The 22526-nt window shown below is 44.1% G+C and overlaps 2 pseudogenes; both read left to right on the plus strand.

Annotated features, from left to right (window-relative positions):
- Window positions 1-1599: 1599 nt before the first annotated feature.
- LOC109765136 (disease resistance protein RGA2-like) lies at window positions 1600-6764 on the plus strand (annotated as a pseudogene).
- A 779-nt stretch (window positions 6765-7543) lies between these two features.
- Window positions 7544-21904, plus strand: LOC109765135 (disease resistance protein RGA2-like; annotated as a pseudogene).
- Window positions 21905-22526: the final 622 nt, after the last annotated feature.

The following is a 22526-nucleotide window of genomic DNA, read 5'->3' on the forward strand; positions in this document are numbered from 1 at the left end:
AATGGCTTACCAGGTCCGTGTGCCGCGCCTCCCGTCTAATACGCCATGGAACAAGTGACAAGTCGAAAACAACGCCTTGCCTATTGCTGCAGAACCGTTAGCGACACAAGCGAGCACAAGTCTTCACAGCAGATGCATGCATCTCTTGCTTATTGTCCTACCTGACAAGTTGCAAAAATAATGCATGCCCAAAGTTGGTTATTGTTCAGCATTAGTTGGTTGGAGTCACTTATGATGATGGTACAAAAAAATTGTTTGTATATGCAAGTTGCAGCATCAACTCAAAGCCTAGACTGAATATTGATATTTCAATATTTACCGAGTGAAAAGGAAGTGTTGTCGGCCTGTACAACATCTCCACATGAATATACCAGATCTCACGCGCTTTCCACCTTTTTTTCTTTGACTGCTTTTTTCCCTGAGCAAAATGTTTCCTTCCACAATTATTTGCAGCAACTGAACAATTAGTCATCATCTACACACTGGATGGTCTAAAGAAGGTTAAACGGAAAAAAGTACACTTCAACCCACTAACATGATGGCAAATGTTAAAACTATCTAAAAACAGTTGCGTACAGGTAAAACAGAGTATTTGGAAGTATATATAATTAAGGAAAATCTAGAAATATTCAACAATAGTGATATACAATTATAAATAAGTGAGGTACACATATTTAGGGTCTCCGGTAGTGAATTATGTCTCCTCGTACATACTCTTGTCTAGCGTTAGGGTCTCCGATCTTTCCTGGTGCAGTGGCAATTGTTTATTGTCCTATCGACAAGTAGGAAAATCAAGTGGCAATTGTTTGTTTATGCAAGTTGCAGAACAAACTCAAAGCACTTGAATATCGGTATTCCAGTATTTATTGAGTGAAAGGGAAGTGTTGTCGACCTAAATATAACATCTCGACGCCCTTTCCATCTTTATTCCCTTCCACTGCCTTTTTTTCGGACCAAAAAATGTTTCCTTCCACAATTATTTGTACCAACTGAAGAATTAGACACCATGTACACTGGGTGGTCTTAAGAGGATTAAATGAACATAGAAAATATAATTCACCACACTAACACAATGGCAATGCTAAAGTTATCTAAGAAAAACAGTTGCGTGTAGGTAAAAGAGTTTTTGAAAGTATACAGCATTTAGAAAATTACAGAAATATTCAATAATAGTGATGTATGGTTGCAAATAAATGAGGGACCACCGGTACATGTATTAGTCAGTCAGTCAATATACAGCTCTTAGATTCCTTGATCTTACCTCCATGTGCTTCCATCCTCTCTCCAGCAACCACACAATTCCATAGAAGCCTTCACGCGTGAAGAGGTCTGCACGCTGCTCTTTCACCAATTTGGACAAGTCAAATTTGAGCGTTCTTGAGGTGAATCCCCTACTCAATAGTCAATTCTTGGGTTTGTTTTGATCTTCTTTGATTCTTTACTCAACCCCACTGGAATTTTTATGTATATGTATCAAAAAGTATGTACAAGATGGCTATACAAGCTAAGCTATTGTGGATTACAAGGTTGTTCATGTTCTGTCAGTGCTTAACCTCTCTTATTACTTCTGCTGGAGTTTCTTATCCTCCGACCTGCAAGATCATGGCAGAGTCATTGCTTCTCCCTCTATTGGGTGGCGTGGCCAGCAAGGCCACATGTGCACTCGTCGAGACGGTGACTCACATGTTTGGCCTCGAGAACGACCGTCAAACGCTCGAGCGCCAACTGCTAGCCATCGAGTGCAAGTTGGCCAACGCCGAGGAGAGGAGTGAGACAAATCGCTATGTCAAGAGCTGGATGAAGGAGCTCAAGTCTGTTGCCTACAAGGCCGACAATGTGCTCGATGACTTCCAGTATGAGGCGCTGCGCCGCCAGTCTAAGAGCGATGAGTCCACTTCCCGCATGGTACTTGGCTACATCACACGCCACAGCCCATTGCTTTTCCGTTTTGAAATGAGCAGGAAACTCAAGAACGTCCTCAAGAAGATCAATAAGTTGGTTGAGGAGATGAACAGGTGTGACCTGGAGAATTCTGTCAATAGGGAGGAGCGGCAAAATCCTTGGCGGCAGACGCACTCAAAACTAGACGAGACTACTAAGATCTTTGGGAGAGATGATGATAAGGAGGTGGTGGTGAAGTTGCTGTTGGATCAGCAGGATCAGCGGAGGGTGCAGGTGCTGCCCATCATTGGGATGGGAGGTCTTGGGAAGACTACTCTTGCTAAGATGGTCTATAATGACCAAGGGGTCCACCAACATTTCAAGTTGAAGATGTGGCACTGCGTGTCTGACAACTTTGATGTCATCGCTCTTTTGAAATCCATCATTGAGTTGGCTGTAAATGGAAGATGTGACATGCCTGACACGATTGAGTTGTTGCGAAAGCAACTTGAGAAGGTCATTGGCCAAAATAGGTTTATGCTCGTGCTTGATGATGTGTGGAATGAAGATGAGAGTAAGTGGGAGGATGTCTTGAAGCCTCTTTTATGTTCTATTGGTGGATCGGGAAGTGTAATACTCGTCACAACTCGAAGCCAGAAAGTGGCCTCTATAATGCAGACCCTTCGACCCCGTAAGATAACATGTTTGAATGAACAAGATTCATGGGAAGTGTTTGCACAGAATGCATATAGCAACGGTGGGCAGGAGGAAATAGAATTGACCAGCATTGGCAGACGTATTGTCAACAAATGCAGGGGGCTGCCTCTTGCTCTCAGGACAATGGGCGGATTGCTAGGTTCATATCAACAAGTACAAGAATGGAAGGCCATCGAAGAAAGTAATATTAGTGAAAATGTTAGAGGGAAATATGAAATCATGTCCATCCTAAAGTTGAGCTACAAACACCTATCATATGAAATGAAGCAATGCTTTGCATTCTTAGCAGTTTTCCCCAAGGACTATGAGATGGACAAGGACAAGTTGATCCAACTATGGATGGCAAATGGTTTTATTCAAGAGAAGGGAACAATGGATTTAACACGGAAAGGAGAAATCATCTTTGATGAGTTGGTTTGGAGGTCCTTCCTCCAAGATAAGCAGGAGTGCAAACACAGGTATGGTTATGTGACTGTTAACTGTAAGATGCATGATTTAATGCATGATCTAGCAAAATATGTCACAGATGAATGTGCAAGTATTGAAGAACTGACTCAGCAGAAAGCATTGTTAAAAGATGTTTCTCACATGCAAGTGACAGAGACTGAATTGCAACTAATTAGTGGGTTATGCAAAGGCAGAACATACCTCCGCACTTTGTTATCTCCTTCAGAATACTACAAGGATTATAAAGTGTTGCTCCAGGTATCAGCATCACTAAGAGCATTGCATTGCCCCCCTCCTTCAATTGTCATTCGCAAGGCCATAAATGCAAAAGATTTACGGTATCTTGACCTGTCTAGGTCTTATTTCGTTACCGCCAGATTCAATATGTGTATTGTATAACTTGCAAACCTTAAGGCTCATGGACTACCGGGAGCTGCAACAGCTACCAGAACACATGGCAAGATTGAGAAAGCTCATCTATCTTTATCTTTATGGATGTTATAGTCTCAAAAGTATGTCTCGGAACTTTGGTCTACTAAACAACCTCTACACATTAACAACATTTGTTGTCGATACTGGAGATGGCCTTGGAATAGAGCAACTGAAAGACTTGCATCACCTTAGCAATAGGTTGGAACTGTGGAACTTGAGCAAGATAAAGAGTGGGGAGAATGCAAAAGAAGCCAATCTCAGTCAGAAGCAAAACCTATGTGAGTTGTTGTTCTCTTGGGACCAGGAAATAAATGATGGGCATAAGGATATGGCTTGTAAGGTGGAAGAGGTGCTTCAGGGTTTAGAACCTCACAGTAATATCCAAAAGTTAGAGATAATTGGATATGGTGGCTTAGAAATATCACAGTGGATGAGAAAGCCTCGAATGTTTAACTGCTTGAGAGAACTCGAAATGTCCGACTGCCTAGAATGCAAGAGTATACCTGTAGTATGGTTCTCGACCTCTCTAGAGATATTGTCCTTACAGAAGATGGATAACCTGACCACATTATGTAATAACCTTGATGTGGACGCTGGAGCATGCATTACCCCTCTACAAAGTTTCCCAAGGTTGAAGAGGATGTACTTGAATGAGCTACCAAGCCTGGAGATATGGGAAGAAAACAGTGTGGGAGAGCCTTGTGATAGCATGGTAACATTCCCGATGTTTGAAGTGCTAATGATCCAAAAATGCCCCAAGCTTGCAAGTATTCCGGTGACCCCCAATGTCGACGAGTTGACAATAATTGGAGTATACAGTACTGTAGTCAGTTTAGTTTTTATGAGTATCTGTTTGGGCACTTGGCCATTTCTCGTCAGGTTAACTCTTTGGTCTTTGGAAGACATAGCCATGTTTCCTCTAGATGCCCAGCATCGCCAAAGTGAAAGTCCTCTTGAAAAACTCAAGTATTTGGGTCTGCGTGACCCCTACAGCTTGGACAGAAGCTCCCGATTGTCCATACTGCACCTTATGCCTTGGAAACGCTTTTCGTTCGTCGAAGAGCTGACAATTGGTGAATGGAACACTCTTGTCCGCTGGCCAACAGAGGAGCTCCGGTGCTTGGATCGCCTCCGCGTTCTGTCGATTGATAATTGTTACAACCTGGAGGGGAACACTTCACTGTCTGAGGAGGAGACCCTTCTGCTGACCCTGGAGGAACTGACGATTCTATACTGCGAAAGCATGGTTGCACTGCCTCCGAACCTTGGAAATCTTGCCAAGCTGAGGAGGCTCGTTTTTACATACTGCACTAGCCTGAAAGCGCTGCCTGATGGGTTGTGTGGCCTCACTTCTCTTAGGGAATTACAGATTGATTGTCCAGCTCTGGAGGAATTTCCGCATGGTCTCCTGGAGCGGTTGCCAGCCCTTTAAATCTTAAGCATATATGGACACCCAGAGTTGGTAAGACGATGCAGAGAAGGTGGGGAGTATTTCCACTTGCTCTCGTCTATCCCACATAGATATGGTGAACTTGATTTTTGATGACAGTGTCATGGACATTCAAGCTGTGAAGTAAATCAGTATACACATGACATGATTGCCCTGGTAAATAATCAACCTCCCTTGTGTCTAAATAAATTTGTCTCACATCAAATTCGGTAATAACATGCGATGAATCGATGTACCTGGAGCTTGGAATCTAGGAAAGCCTCCACGCATTGAAGGGGGAAATGGCCGATCCACCCCCTTCTTGCTGCTGCGTGTGCTGGGGGCGGCGCTTTGACCGTGGGCGCATGGAGTGGCAGTAGAGGCCCAACCAGCAGTTCGAAGCCCTCTGGGATTAGCAGGCCTAATTGTCATTACTTTGTTGCGAAGGCCAGAAGTAGTATTTAATACATTTAATCTGTACTTCTATATTTCTAACAATGCAAGTCAATGCCAAGTTAATTGCACGGCTTCGCTTGATAGCTGTCCCTGGAAAGTAGTAGCTCTTGCCGTGTTCTATAACCACATAGCCAATCAATTGTGCGGCTTGGCTTCTTTTCCTACGAGAAAACACGAGTCATTGCAAAGATTTTTTTTTCTTTCTCCACGGAGATTCTTATGAACCGCTTCCGATTCCAATCTATGTGTACATCATTGCATTTTCTCCATTTTTTTCTGAGTAGACAATCGGTTTGTCTTTTATCCAGGCAGAGAAACTTAACATAGCAAAGAATTTCTCTTCAGCACAAAACAGCAATGCCGTACTGATGATGAGATTGTTTTAATTCATACAATCCCCATATAGCAATTAATGGCAGCAATAATCTGAGCTTGTGTCTGCCCCACCTTTGGGAGCCTGACATGAAGTATCCTACTACTACTGCTACAGACTGAAACAGATTTATTCATCTGTTGTCCACAACTAATCTTCACCAAATTCTTCCGTGGAATCAATGATAGGGGTCCAGTGTACACTGGTACGAATCAAGCAGGCACATACGCTGATCGATTACTGGATTATCATTTATCAGAGTGTGGCGATGTATGCGTGAGCGAGCATCTTGCCTAGCCGGACCTGGGCCTGGGTGCTGAGGTCTGCATCTGCCCTCTGCGCTGAGGGAGACGAGATGAAGGAGCAGACATGCACGACATTGGCCGAGGGTTCAAGGCCTGACTATAACTGAGGTGCTTAATTATGCCCCATCCGACCCTGTTCCTTGTTCAAATATAACTGGTTGAAGTATCTTTATCTTCTGTCTCATGGATCCCAAAACTCTTTCGCATTCCTAGGATCCGATCATAATATCCCCCGAAGTAAATATCGTTGCTTCATCTCTACTACTTCCTGTAGCTGCTCAGTGTTAAGTTTTTAATTGTGAGTATGCAGGCAGCTCTGAACATTTGGTACTAACTGTTAGCAGGTGCCCATCTGGAGATGCCACGCACATCCAACTGTGGTTCGCTGCAGATTACCGACGCCATATTGCCAACGATTTCAGGTCTGCAAAAGCTGAAATTCGGATAGGCCTTCAAGGGAGCCTGGCCGAGGCAGAGAGGCACACGCGCGTACGCGTGGATTCTGATGACACCGGCTCATATCGCAGATCCGTAGAGGCCATGAATGGCCCAGTGTGTTTCAGGTAAAACAGAAATTCTGACCACAACTTTGTACTACTTTCCTCTTGCATAGCATATACCACCCTCATAATCAACTGTTGATTACTGGTCTGGTAAAGTTCGTATGCAGGACATCCATGAATCACTAATCCTCTTCTACAAATATGTATATTTCTTCCAATAGCTGAAAGCAATTGTTCCATTTGGAAGGTACGTTCGATGTCTTGACTCTCTGCTCAATTTAGCCCCAACAGTGCTTAAATCTCCTTCATCTCTGCTCAATTTATCCCCAAGAGTGCTCAAATCAACTGAGCACATCGTGCTCTGTTCTCCTGCATATAAATAAATAAGGGATAAGTATATTTTTGTCCCTTAATTCTTTTAAAAGTGTAGAAACAGTCACTTAATTTCAAAACCAGCAAAACCTAGTCCCTCAACTTTTCAAACCGGATAACTTTAGTCCCTCGTACCACTTTTGGTGGATTTTGTATGACATGGACATGGTTTTGACCGAATCTTGACAATCAGCGTACAGGTGATTGGATCATTCAGATTTTTTGGTACAGCTAACCAACCCAGCAAACTCCACTGAGTCTAAACTAAAGCTAGAGACTTACATCTTGACCCGATGAGATGACCTGCGACAGCGCCGGCGTCGGGAAGCTCTGCACGAGGCGGGACTGCAGCCACCTCACCTCACCATGTGTACCTGTGGCTCGCGGGGTCCTTCTCTACTCGGACGTGGAGGCCGAACGGCAGCGCTGCCACAAGCTGAATTGCCGGTTCTGCGACCTTCGCGTCGCCATGCCGACCGTGTCCGGGGAGCACCACCTACGTGTACTGCATGGTCAAATACGGGCAGAAGTGGGTGCGCACGTGCACCGTCGTCGACTCGTGTAGCCCACGGCGGAACAAGCAGTCCAAGTGGGAGCTCTACAGCCCTGCACGGTGATCACGCTGGCCATGTTCTACAACTGCCACAAGGGGTGCACTAACACGCTCCCACTCGTCGTGCTGCACCCGTCCGGCGTGCGCATGAACGGCGTGTTCTGCTTCGTCGTGCGCCTCGCCTCCGTCTCTCGCCAGCGTCTTTTTTTTACCGTCCTCCGTCCTCCGCAAGGTGCACTACGTCCAGTCGTTCGCCATCCGGCAGCCGCCTACACGTGCTCTCCATCATACCCACACTCCTCCGCACCAGCAACCTGCGGGACTCTCGCTTCGGCGATAATTACCGCGCGACCATCGAGCATCAGCTACGAGGACGAAGCAGGCGAACACAAGCGCCCCCGCAACGTCGGCAGCCATCGTCGATGTGTCGACATGCCAAGCCCCGGGCGACCATCGTCGACGACCAGCCATGGCGTGCAGGTCCGGCCTCCAGCAACGTGCTCTTAGCTCCCAACTCGCTCCCCTCTTGGAAGAAAAGGTTTAAGACGGATTTTGCTCTTCTAGCTCATAGAATCAAACCCTCCTTAGTGGGGTTCGTTGAGAGTTTTGTAAACTCCATCGTATAAGAGTAACTTTGTTCTAGTTGTAACGTATTGCTTCTCCTTATCACCCCCTCACCATGTGATTGGATGATAAGGATGTGGGGTCAGAGGATATCCCCTTGGATGTGCCTGTGTACCCCTACTAATGTATTTGGTGTGTAAATGAATGAAAAAAAGTCAGTAGGAGCCTCTCCTATTGTCTTTGATTGATAAAAAAAAATGTGCTCTTAGCTGGTGTTGCCTAGCCAGACAACGAAGTGGTGCCGGTGACGGAAGTGCAGGCTCGCACGCGAGTCGGTCGATCAAATGCCTACTAGAGAGATGAGACGAAGAAGAGATAGGATGAATAGGAGAGATGAATTTTGCCACCTCAGCGAAGACTGGTCAAAACCACGCTGAGTCAGCACTGATACCGGGTCAGTTGAGACGAGCGACTAAAGTTATCCGGTTTGAAGAGTTGAGGGACTGAGGTTTGCCGGTTTTGAAATTGAGGGACCAAATCTAGACTTTCAAAAGAATTGAGAGACGAAAAATATACTTTTCTCAATAAATAAATACCGAAATTGCTTAAATGACAATACTACTTAATCTGGAGCCATGGAAAAAACGTTTCATATCTAGACGAATTTAAGACAAGAATTTTGGGAGGGAGGGAGTATTTGCTTCCTCTTTAATGATTGGAGAAATGAAATTGTTTATTCAGACTACTACTCCCTCCGTCCCAAAATTATTGTCTTAAATTTGTCTACAATAATTTTAGGACGGAGGGAGTATTATTTTTTGTTTGCAGTGGTCTTCAGACTAGATAGTGAATCCGTGTCTGTGAGGATAACGCAGAGAGCTCCGCCAGCCATCATCGATTCGTAAACGGACACTGTGAGTAAGCAGCTAGCTAGTACTCGATTGTCTCATAAAAATTGATGCATTACTAAACAAATCGCCCTGTTTCCAGTGTACCTGCAAGTTGGAATTTCTGAAAGGGAAGCAATGATCGATCCGGCCCCATCTTGCCGTTGTGAGTGGGCGCCGCGAACCGGGGCAGTCCTCCTCGCCGGAGCGCACGGCCAAGGGGGAGGGGCGGCGGCGCTTCGACGGTGGACCACACAAAGTGGGGCGTGGAGGAGATGTGGATGGATGGAGTATGGACTCATGTACGGCGGGGCCCTGTGGGCAGCAAAGGCCCAATAGACCAGTACAGTGTTAGGCTCACGAGGCTGGGCTGGGCTTGATCGTTATTTGTTGTATTTTTTTTCTTCAAAATATGGGATATTCAAAATGAAGACTAAGCGCACGTGCTGTCACGCCCCAAAACAAGACTCGGACGTAACAGCCGCCACGCGTTTATAAACAAAAGCTTATAAACGTGTGAGGCCTAAACTAAAACATTTCACAATAATACACATATGTAGCATGTATTCTTTATTCTGGAGATACAAAGCTCTTGCTGAAAATAAACTCCTAAAGTACTTTAATTTATTCCCTCCCAACGCGTTCTACGCCTACTGCTCAAAGCCATGCTCAGGATCATTACCGCTTTGGGCTGCAAAAATAGAAATTAAGCAAGGGTGAGTATGATGATTCATACCCAACAAGTAGCATTTATTCAAGAGCATAAAAGGAGAAAGTGTTATGAATACCACAACTGTGTAATTCAATTTCAAGGAAGTGATACGGCAACAATGGAAAGATTTAGCGGTGAAAAGTAAAGTAAAGTAAAGGCTGAATTAAAATATAATATCGAACAGAGTTCAACGGAAATACTGAAAATATTTACGGCGGTGTATAAGGAAAATATTGGTATCACACGTGACCAGCAAGGTTCCCTACCCGGGACTCACAGGGGTGAATATTCACACTTTTACACTCTTAAGAGGGGTACTCCGACATCGACAGCCTCGACCAGAACGACGTGGTTTCCAGAAGAGCAGAGCCCTTTGATCCCCTGAGGCACGACAACTTGACTTACTAGTATGGGTCGTTCCCAAGGATCCATCACCGATACCCTGTTCGGAACAAGTATCGCCTCCAGCGGAGAACTCAAACAGTCCCATACTTGAAACCGTGACCGGTACAATATGTTTGCGGTCGTGACACCAATATAGATAATATGTGGATATGGCAATAAGGAGGTCAGTGGTATGATGAAACTTATGTAGTAATCCTCACGTCTCCGCGTAAGACCACATAATCATGACGATTACTTGCTCACCGGAACATATTTCTTTTCAACAGTACCGTGGCCAACGAATAGAGGACAGTTGCAGAAGAACTCATATATCACGGTACAGTGGCTAGCAAAGAGATACTAGCAGCAGTATATCTCTAGATCAGTGAAACAGAGTGCAAGTCGCAGAACAAAGCACAACAACGGAATAAGAACAAAGGAACGGCTACTTGCCTGACCAGCAGTACCTCTACCACGCGGTCGCTAGGAACAACACCAGCGAGAGCTCCAACTTCTTCTTCCAGCAGACGACTCTGACTAGTGTGTCGATGGCCCTACGCTACAGCACCTGGTCTCCAATATACTGGTAAAAAGTGAGTAGCTCCTTGTGAACGCATTAATCACCGTCGAGCTGCCTCCGTAACTCCTGCTCGCTCCAAAGGATAAGCTAGTGCCCCTTTGCTTCACCTAATGGCTGGTTCGATGCACCTACTAGCTCATGCATGCATATGTTTCTAACCAGAGCGAATGACACGTAACATTCTATCTCTCAAGGAAAAGACACGTAGCCATACAACAAGCCTTCTCATCACCGCATGCCAAAAATATCTACTGCCCTAGACGGCAGTATAGTGCAGCCCAAGAGCTAGCTGGCCTGTGAGAAGAAAATGCAGCTAACCTTACTGAGCTAGTCGGCAGGCTACGTGCATGCATTACGGTAATTGGGTGACTAAATGGATGCTACATGCATGCAGTGCGTCGAGCACAGACCATGGATGTGGTGCATGCCATGCATTGATGCATGCATGCAAGTGTACGTGGATTGCTCAAGCAAATGTAATACCCCACCATCTTCTAATACAACGAAAATCTCCTAATGATTGGCATGCACCTATTGGTCTTGAGATATTTATCTCCAAAATTATTTATAAATACTAGCATGCCCGAGTTATTAGAAAAATGATAGTTAAGCAAAATTTAATTCTAAATGACAATCAATGCATTTTACTTATCCTTAGGTAACACATGGGTGTTACACGTGCTCTCGTGTGAACCGTAATCTACTAATCTTAGAAAAAAAACCCTGTATTTTGCAGCATGCATGCGCATTTCTTCTATATGTGTGCAAAGTTCAAGTACAATGGAACTCTTTGCTGATCCAATTGTGGCTTTTGTTTTCCTCGTATAAAACTGGCCTTCTCAAAATTGGCCTAAATAAACGGTCAAATACAACTGGCCTTTTATTTTCCTTGATATTAATCAAATTTAAGATGCCCTTTGGGTGTCCTCATTCAAAAAATTATATATGTCCAAAGTTTATTTTACCAGTTGACATTTTTGGTCGGCGGTGAACCTAAAGAGGCCAACCCGGACTCAAGCGTCCAAACGTGGGATGGAAGGTGCCTAGCCCGTTGTTTTGCGTGGATGGCCGCTGAGGCACTAACTGCCATGTCTGCTGTCAAACCCTCAACCCCGCGCCGGCCCAGGACACTCTCCCCGTGCCTCGCGCCAACGATTATTTTTCCTTTATTCGTTTTCTGGCCAATTTTATTACTTCATCCAGTTTTCAATTAACTTACAATCCAAATTTTAAAAAGTCAGTGCTTCAAAATAACTTATAATTTAAATAACATATCGTGAAATTTAAAAAGAGATTGCGAATTTGGGAAATGTTTTCGAATTTGAAAATGTCAGGAACTTTCATAAAATGATCATGAATTCAAAAACAATCACAATTTCATTTTTCCCCAAATTTAGAAAATGATCGTGAATCCGAAAATGTACCCATATTTCAGACAATGATCCTGAATTTTAAAAAAATGTTCATGATATTAAAAAAAACCTGGATTCATAATATATTCAGGAATTTTCTATATCTCCAAGTAAGTAATTTATCTCAACATTCAAGTTTGCCACCTTATCATGTAACATACATTGAAAAGCCCATCCCAGCATGTATCCATGCATAGGAAAAATCCAGGGCAAGATGTTCAACTAATATTATGCATGATAATTTCCATTATATTATGCTATTTATGTTCACCTAATATTTTAAAATTATCTTGCAAAAATATTTTTTTACAATTATTGGATAATAATCAAACACAACAAATCATATGTATTTTCAGTTTTAGTTATCACCCAATAAATCATATGTATTCTCTGTCTTAGTTATCACATTATTACCTCAAATGTTCATGTTTCTACAACCAAATCTCATAGAAACATTCTGGTCGTCATATCCTAGTGTCAACACATCAGTTGTAACGCTTGGTTCACGTTGTACTAGTGCTCGATCTTGTCTCGGTGGTGCTCACGCCCTTCCGTGGTTGGTCGCGTTCTGCTAGGTATTGTCGTTGGTGTTACACACCAACATGCAACCATGCATGAGAAGCGACTCATTTTATTATGCTACTTATAATTAATGAATGTTTTATGGCTATAAAAATAATCAAAAATACAGTATGTCATTTGTATTTTTACTTGTAGTTTCTTTTTTCGTATTATTAATCTAATATTCATGTCCCATACAACTATATCTCACTGAACTTCTATATCGCTATCAATTCATCCATCAATGCGCGGGCATGACCCTACCCTTGTGCGGGTGCCCCTTCCTTCAGCGATGGCTGCTGATGACCCGCGTAATTTCCATATATATGCAGGATGGACCACTGATACGCACTACATTTACAGCATGCATGCAACTTTATGTGGTATGTACGCGTCGATCAGGAGTCTTGTCGTGTGTTGTGAAAGCTATAGATAACCAATCACAATTCTTTTGTCATATTTCGAAAGTAAGGGCATGAGTTTTAGTGAATGGTTTCATGACAAGATTTTGAAAGACTTGTGGCTATATGCATGTTTTTTAAAGAAAAAAACAACAACTGCCAAGCATGCTGTATAATTTAACCTTGAGTGAAAATGTAATGGTTTCAACTGCATTTTAGGCGTGTTCGGCTATATTCATTTTAGGAGATATTTTAGGGACGAGACTGAAAATATGTGGTGGTAGTTAGAGCATCTTCAGCGGCTTTCCCAAAAAATCATCCTCTATATGCATGGATCAGTTCGCTAGGTGTGCAAACCGCTCGGCGAAGAGCCGCACTTTAATTAACTTACTGATAAAATCAGAACGATCTAAAGGGTTGAAGGTCTTAACAACACACAATACTCAGGCCCCCTCCCCACCACATGTGCACACACACGGTTTTAAAACATTACATACCCACGTACGCCCGGGTATCACTTTTCAGATATAGGTTATTGCTCACCTGAATGGATTTTTTCGCAAAAATATATTTTTAAACCGTTTGATGAATCTCTTTATTTTTCCTCTTGCCATCATTGTTGCATCTTACTTTTTATGTTTGACACCACCCCACTCGATAAAGCCTTGTGTGTAGTGATGTAGACCTCTTCCTCTCTCCCCTCGCATCACTACCGGATTATATAGAGTAACTCATCATTGTGGCCTTAGCATACGGTCATTGAATTTAACTTCTTAAATGCCGAGCTAAAATATTCAGAAAAGAGTTGAAACTGGGCCTGGTTTTTGGGCTTAACACGATGCTAGCTTTGATGTTGGGCCTCTGGCAATTATAATGACTCTGGTCAGGTGAAGTTTGCAATTGCATGTTGGCTTCCTGCAAATAGTACGAAAACAGTCTTGGACCAAACTCTGCGGCACCGGTGCCGCCTTTATAGTTCAATCGAACCCTGACTAGTAATCAATCCAACAACCTGGACTAATCGAACCCTGCAAGTAGTACAAGAGTCCATAGGGAGGAGGGGCAATATCCTTGGCGGCAGCCACACTCAAAACTGGACGAGACTACCAAGATCTTTGGAAGAGATGCTGATAAGGAGGTGGTGGTGAAGTTGCTGCTAGACCAGCAGGATCAACGGAGGGTGCGGGTGTTGCCCATCATTGGGATGGGAGGTCTTGGCAAGACGACTCTTGCTAAGATGGTCTATAATGACCAAGGGGTCCAGCAACATTTCGGGTTGAAGATGTGGCACTGTGTGTCCGACAACTTTGATGTCATTGCTCTTTTGAAATCCATCATTGAGTTGGCTGGTGGAAGATGTGGCATGCCTTACACGTTTCAAGCTTCGAACGTCTTACTAGGCCACAGATGATGATGGGCCTGCTCGTGGGCTGCAGGTAATAAGCAAAAAACCAATATTGTACTGCTGAGATAACAGTACTGGACCGCCAAGAATGCTTTGGCGAAGAGGATGGAGACGGTCTGTAGTGACGTGAAAACTTTGTGTGAAATGCAAAAATAAATAGAAGAAATGTTGCAACCACAAAAGTAGGGGTACACTTAAGAGTTTTAAAGGGGGTGGGGTTGGGGGGCAATGGCCCCCTATTGCTCCCATGAAGCTCCGCCACTAGAAGATAATATACTTGGATTCAACTAGAGGTGGCCAGGGTGGGCCGGGGCCCACCCTGGGATTTTGCACCAGCCATATATACCTATGCAACAGAGATGGGCCAGAGAGAAGCAAGAAGCCCAATAACGCAAGCACGCACGCAGCCACCGCAATCGAGCATAGACCAGCCGTCCTGATTCCCCAATCCCCATCTACCCTCCAGTGCTCGCTGAGATGCTCCCGTCCGGCCGTCCGCTCCTGCCTCGCCACCGCGGCGTCGCCGTTCACCGCTCCTCCCCCTTCTACGGTGCCAATCCTGCCTCTCTGGCTCTCCATCCAGGTACATCGCAACTGGCGCTCGGAGCCAGCCACGCCCATCGCGCGTCCGCCCCTCCTGCCGATTGCGGGCTTGCGACCCTGCCCCGGCCGCTGCAAGCCGACGTCAGCCGCCCAAACGCCCAATTTGCACTCCAGCATTTTGTTAGCCTAAACTACGGACTAGCTAGTACCAGACTAAGGAAAGAGCACAATATCTGAACGAGGAACACTAGCATGAACACTACCAAGAACACACACTCACGTACTAGTGAGGAGACACGGTGGTGTACTACTAGTGGAAGCCGAATGCTTTTGCTTCTGAATTGGCTTGGTTACAAATGAGGGAGCCAGGTCCTTTTATAGGCCCGGGATGTGCACAGCACACACACGCACTGGAAATTACGTGGCTACTACCATGGCCATGCATAGCCATTTCATGACTACTATTAGGAAACTACCACGTACTTACCACACGAAGACTTCCGGTCAAGTCTCTTCTAGTCAAGTCTCTTGCACCGGCTAAGAAAACTTACTAGGAAATTGCTAGGTAACTACCTAGTCCTTGTACGCCAAGGAAGCTGTTGGTGTTGCATGCATTCAACCGAAGACCAAGGTTGACTCAACACATTTCCGGTGGTTGCCCTCTTGCACTATTTGAGGTACCAGCCCATTGGCCCCCATTCCCAAATTTAATATAGGGTTTCTTCTTTGTTGTGCTATACACTATCCTGTACACTAACCAATTAAAGATACACATTATTTTTTGTTTAATTATATCATATTTTAAGACCAAATTGATCTATGTTTATGTTGTATTGATAGTTAGAATGAGAATTTTAATGTGTTTGTAAGACCCTATTGATCTATTTCTATGTGGTATATAGATAGCTAGTTAAGTACAAAATTCACATGTCAAGTTTGTGGCAAAAAAAAATTTGGCGGACCACCCTGTTGTCAAATGCTAGCTCCGCCACTGCACATAACAAATATTGCAACCCGAGCTCCCCCTTGCTCGTCGCCCCATGTTTCCAGTTCAAGCCTCTCTCGCCGTCTCAGGCGTGGGCTGCTGGCGAGCACCGCTCTTATTCTACATTATGTGATGTGTGGTGCCGACCTCGCTGAAGGAACTGCCCCGAGCCTCAAGAGGCTAGATCTGGCCTTCGTCGGTATCACTACTGGTCGGCTCAAAGATGCGCCGCCTCCGTCCACAGCCACGTCGGAGCCGCGGCCGCTATCACATGCTCTCCCCACCACATGCAGCGTCATGTTTCCTCCAAGACACAGTGAAGTCTCGGGACCTACTTCCATCGGATACAGCGGCCAACATCTTGGCCGCAAGATCTGTTTGTTGCCCCCATTGATGCTTTCTTGTTTGTAGATGTGCAAATGCTCTTGAATATGTAGGCAACAAATCTTCCTTTTGGTGCATTGCCCCCGTAAAATCTTCCCCTTTTTTTTGTAAAACCTGAAGAGAACACTTCGATTATGTTTTTGTCCAGTAGAGCCTAGGAACAAAATTTATGTTTTGAAAACAAGAAGACACGCGTATTTAAAATATCTCAGTGGTGTTGTTCATTTTGCTTCAATGAAGTATACCAAACCATTTCTGTACGGAAGGATTTGTGTGTGTGTATGAAATCAGGTTATTCCATTAGCCAACTTTGGAAGTTAAATTAGTTCTCCAAACAATACATTATGAACAGCAAAAGAAAAATATGTAATGCTTTTGTAGATTCATATTTTATCTGCAATTTATATTCTGCAGATATTTTATTTCTCTACAGAAACAGGGGCTGCGTGTGGGGGGGGGGGGGGGGGGGGGGTTGTACCGAAGTTACTTCTCTACAGAAACAGGGGCTGCGTGTGGAAGGATATCACGAAAACAAGCATCATTTCTCGTCCTCCAAACCGACCACACTAGCGCTGGAGCTCCCACTGTAACCAGCTGAACTTCACTAATCCAAACCCAAAACAAATGCTGGACAATTTTTAACTTACAATTAAAACTAAAACCACAGCAAGGGACATTCCACGACAAATTGAATGATTTTGTGGTTTTTAACTGGTAGCACTGCATGCTCTATCTTGGCAACAACAACCTCAGACAATCCATCTTAAGTTTTACTCCAGCTATATTTTTGCGCTGCAGATGATTTACTTTACACCAGGTGCCCTTTATAATATTAGTTCACTTATGTGCTCCCACAGCCATCGTTAAAACTGATATATTTTTGGTGATCTAAACTCTAGAGGTATTGCTATAATATTAGTTCACTCATGAACAGAATTGATGCCAGAGCGCCTCTTTGGAATTTTCTTTGCATAACATAGGCAGTACATTCCACACAGCAATTCTTCCTGGTTATGAGATTTCTGGCTTTCTATTTGTCCTGGATCTATAGTCTACAGGGAAAAAATCAAGTACAAAAAAAGTTTAAATTATATAGCAAAACAAAAATATGATACTGATCAATTATATAGCTCTAGAGGTAGAGAATTTAGGTGTGGAATTTATTGCCTATGTTATTGTTTGGGCGCCTGCGTCATGAGAAGAATTGATGCAGGACCGCCTCTTCGGAATTTTCTGGGCATAACATAGGTAATAAAATTCCACACAGAAGTTCTACCTGGCTATGAGATCTCTGGGTTCAATTTTACCTGGAGCAGTATCCAACAAGAAAAAAATGAAATATGGAACAGATCAAGTTACATAGCAAAACAAAAAATATGATACAGATCAATTAGGAGGTCCACATCTAGTACGTCACAGAACAAGTGGTAAATCAAAAACAGTGTCTTGTCTATTCCTGCTGAACCCTCAGTGACACAAGTGAGAAAGTCTTCACAGCAGATGCATGCATGTCATGCTTCTCTCTTCAATTATTGTCCTATCAACAAGCTGGAAAGTGGTGCATTCTGTCCGCATTATTTGGTTGGAATCAATTATAGTAACTGAATCAGTGCAGGATGCAAAACACTTACACAGCGGGATTATTAAAGAAAGAAAAATAAACTTTGGACCAGAAAGATGTTGACAGGAAGAGGGTGGTGAAGATGTTGTTGGACCAGAAAGATGAACGGAAGGTGAACGTGCTGCCCATCTTTGGGATGGGAGGTCTTGGCAAGACGACACTTGCTAAGATGGTGTACAATGAGCAAGAAGTCCAGCAACATTTCCAGTTAAAGATGTGGCACTGTGTGTCAGACAACTTTGATGCCATTGCTCTTGTGAGATCCATCATTGAGTTGGCTACAAATGGAAGTTGTGACCTGCCTGACAGCATCGAACTATTACAAAAACGACTTGAGCAAGTCATTGGCCAAAAGAGATTTTTACTTGTTCTCGATGATGTATGGAATGAAAACAAGAGGATGTGGGAGGATGAATTGAAGCCACTATTGTGTTCTGTTGGTGGACAAGGAAGTGTTATATTGGTCACATGTCGAAGCAAGCAAGTAGCCTCTATAATGTGCACCGTTAAGCCCCATGAACTAATATTTCTGAGTGAAGAAGATTCATGGGAGTTGTTTTCAAACAAAGCATTTAGCAATGGTGTAGATGAGCAAGCAGAGTTGGTCACCATTGGAAGGTGTATTGTCAATAAATGTGGGGGGTTGCCTCTTGCTCTCAAGATAATGGGTGGATTGCTGAGTTCAAATAAAAAAGTACAAGAATGGAAGGCCATCGAAGAAAGTAACATTGGGGATAATGATGGAGGCAAATATGAGGTCATGCCCATACTAAAGTTAAGCTACAAACTCCTATCATCTGAAATGAAGCAATGTTTTGCATTCTGTGCAATTTTTCCCAAGGATTATGAGATGGAGAAGGATAGGTTGATCCAACTATGGATGGCAAATGGCTTTATTCAAGAAGAGGGAGCAATGGATTTAGTACACAGAGGAGAATACATTTTCGATGAATTGGTTTGGAGGTCCTTCCTACAAGATAAGGAAGTGGTAGTCAAATCTGTTGTCTATGCTAGTAACACAAAATATGAGATAATTGTATGTAAAATGCATGACTTAATGCATGATCTAGCAAAAGATGTCATGGATGAAGGTGCAAGTATAGAAGAATTGTCTCAGCAGAAACTATTGTTAAAAGGTGTTTGTCACATGCAAATGTCAAAAGCTGAATTGGACCAAATCAGTGGGTTACGCAAAGGAAGAACATACCTCTGCACGATGTTAGCTCCTTCAGAATCATTGATGGATCATAATTATAAATTTCGAAGCAGATCTCACAAGGATATTAAGGTGTTCCAGGAGGTATTGGCATCACTAAGAGCATTGCATTGTTCCCCTTCTCCAGCTGTCATTTGCAAGGCCATAAATGCAAAACATTTACGGTATCTTGACCTCTCTGGGTCTAACATCGTTAGGTTGCCAGATTCAATATGTATGTTGTATAACTTGCAAACACTGAGGCTCATAGATTGCCAGAAGTTGCAGCAGTTACCAGAAGACATGGCAAGATTGAGAAAGCTCATCCATCTTTATCTTTCTGGTTGTAGTAGTCTCAAAAGTATGTCTCCAAACTTTGGTCTACTTAACAACCTTCACATATTAACAACATTTGTTGTGGGTACTGGAGATGGCCTTGGGATAGAGCAGCTCAAAGATTTGCAACAGCTTAGCAATAGGTTGGAACTTTTGAATTTGAGCAAGATAAAGAGTTGTGAGAATGCAAAAGAAGCCAACCTCAATCAGAAGCAAAATCTAACTGAGTTCTTCTTCTCTTGGGACCAAGAAATAGGTGATGGGCCTAGAGATATGGCCTACAATGTGGAAGAAGTGCTTCAATGTTTAGAACCTCATACTAATATCCAAAAGTTGGAGATACGTGGATATAGTGTCCTAGAAATGTCACAATGGATTAGAAAGCCTCAGTTGTTTAACTGCTTGAGAGATCTCAAAATTTCCAACTGCCCAAGATGCAAGACTATACCTATAGTATGGCTCTCAGTTTCTCTTGAGTTTTTGTCCTTACAGAAGATGGATAACTTGACAACATTATGTAATAACCTTGGTGTGGAAGCTGGAGGTCACACTACTCTTGTGCAAATTTTCCCTGGGTTGAAAAGAATGGAGTTGATCGAGTTATCAGCCTAGAGATGTGGGCAGAAAACATTGTGGGAGAGCCTAGTGATAGCTTGGTAACGTTCTCGATGCTTAAAGAGCTAATGATCGAAAAGTGCCCCAAGCTTGCAAGTATTCCAGTGAACCCCATCATCAAGAACTTGAGAATAGTTGGAGTACATAGTACTGCAGTCGGTCTAGTTTTTATGAGAATCCGTTTGGGCTCCTGGCCATTTCTCGCCAGGTTAACTCTTGGGTCTCCAGAAGACATACCTATGTTGCCTCTAGACAGCCAACAAAGCCAAAGTCAAAGGCCACTTGAAAAACTTAAGAGTTTGACTCTGGAAGGGCCCAACAGCTTGGTCAGAAGCTTCGGATTGTCTAGCTCACAACTTATGGTTTGGAAATGCTTCTCGTTCATGAGATCTCTGAAGATTAGCAGTTGCAGCGGTCTTGTTCGCTGGCCAACAGAGGAGTTCCGGTGCTTGGATCGCCTCCGCTTTCTACGGATACAAGATTGTGACAACCTGGAGGGGAACATTTCATCTTCTGAGGATGAGACCCTTCCAATGTCCTTGGAGGACTTGTTAATTTCAGATTACAAGAGTCTAGCCAAGCTGCCTTCTAACCTTGGAAATCTGGCCAAGCTGAGGAGTCTCAGTGTGCTTGGCTGCAGTGGCCTGAAAGCGCTGCATGGGATGTATGGCCTCACTTCTCTTAGTTCATTAATGATTTTGAGTTGCCCAGCTATAGATGAATTCCCGCATGGTCTCCTGGAGCGGTTGTCAGCCCTCGAACGCTTAACCATATATGACTGTCCGGCGTTGGAAAGACCATGCAGAGAAGGTGGGGAATATTTCCACTTGGTCTCCGCTGTCCCACGTTTGATGATTTAGATGAGGGCGTCATGAAAAGTCAAGCTGTGAAGTAAATAATCAATCTCCCTTGTGTCTAAATAGATGTTGCTCACATCAAATTCAGTGATACCATGCGATGCTAACGCGATGAATCGATGTACCTGCAGCTTGGAATATTTGAAAGCCTCCACAACATGTGAAGGAAGCCTCGCCTCTCTCGCCCGCCCCCGTCTTGCTGCTGTGCGCGCCGCTGGAGTCTTGATGTGACTGGATGCCATGGCCGGAAAGGCTGCCTGATGGGATGTGTGGCCTCACTACTCTTAGGGATTGTTCGGTTGCAACAAAATTGAAGGGGATTGAAGTGGATTAAATCCCATACAAGTCAAAATCTCACTCAATCCCCTGGAGGAGAGGTTTAACTGAATAAGGCCTTAGGCAATTGTGGATTTGGAGTTCTCCAGACATAGAGGAATTTCCGCATGGCCTCTTGGATCGGTTGCCAGCCCTCGAACGCTTAACCATATATGACTGTCCAGGGTTGCAAAGACGATGCAGAGAAGGTGGGGAGTATTTCCACTTTGGTCTCTGTCCCACATAAATATAAATACATTTAGTGATGACGGCGTCATGGAAATCCAGAATAGTAGCTGCAAAGTAAATCGGGTATGCGCATGAGTGCCCCGGTAAATAATCAATCTCCCTTATATCTAAATAAATGTTTCTCACATCAAATTTGGTGATAACATGCGATGCTAACGCGATGAATTATAATGTACCTGCAGGTCGCAATTTCCAAAAGCCTCCACAACATGAAGGAGGCAATGATCGATCCGCCCCCATCTTGCCGCTGTGCGCACGGGGAAGGATGGCGCTGTGCGTGCCGCGTCCTGAGGCAACCTCCGCCCTCCTGGCCCAGGGCAGCTCTTCGACGGCGTGGGGCCTGGAGAAAGAAGCGAGATTGGCTGCGCTGACGAAGCGTCTCCGTCAGCAAAGGAATGTGGGTTCAAACTTCAAAGCCCTCTGGAAGTAGTATTTCATACACATGTAAGTTCGTTGCTTTAATCTGTACAGCTTCTCTAAAATAAAAATCTGCACAGCAGAAGAAGCAGGTGTCGCTCTAATATATTAATGTGTTTCTCCGAAAGGCTCCTGCCATGTTTGTGTCATACCTTATATTGCTAGGCATCTTGCAAGCATTTGAAACATTTCAGTTCTTCCTTTTCCTTTTTTTCCTTTTGGCTACAGACGACTGAGTTACAAACATGAGGCTTCTGATAGAACTTTGGATCGGAGTAGGCTAGTAGATCCGGTGAACCTACCTTGTCCAGCAGCGGATGAACTCGAGCCGGAGGCCATCGTGATGCTAGGGCACACGGCGATGGCAGAGAGTAGGCGACGGTGGTGGAGCTTCCCGTGAGCACCGCGCTAACCCTAGATCGGTAGGGATTGTAGGTGGGGATTGTGGCAGCGATTAACCTCGTGAGTCGTGTCCCGGCCCCCACCTCTTTTTATATAGCGCGGGTCACAGGGGCCCACCAACCATGGTTTGGTTGGGCGCCCCCGATCAGGGCGCGAGTCAGGGGCCCGTTCGGGTCCGGGTCGAACGGGAGAGAGATCAACCTAACAGCTTCATCTTTCTTTTTGCGAGAAAG

The sequence above is a fragment of the Aegilops tauschii genome, chromosome 7 (genome assembly GCF_002575655.3).
Source record: "Aegilops tauschii subsp. strangulata cultivar AL8/78 chromosome 7, Aet v6.0, whole genome shotgun sequence".
NCBI lineage: Eukaryota > Viridiplantae > Streptophyta > Magnoliopsida > Poales > Poaceae > Aegilops > Aegilops tauschii.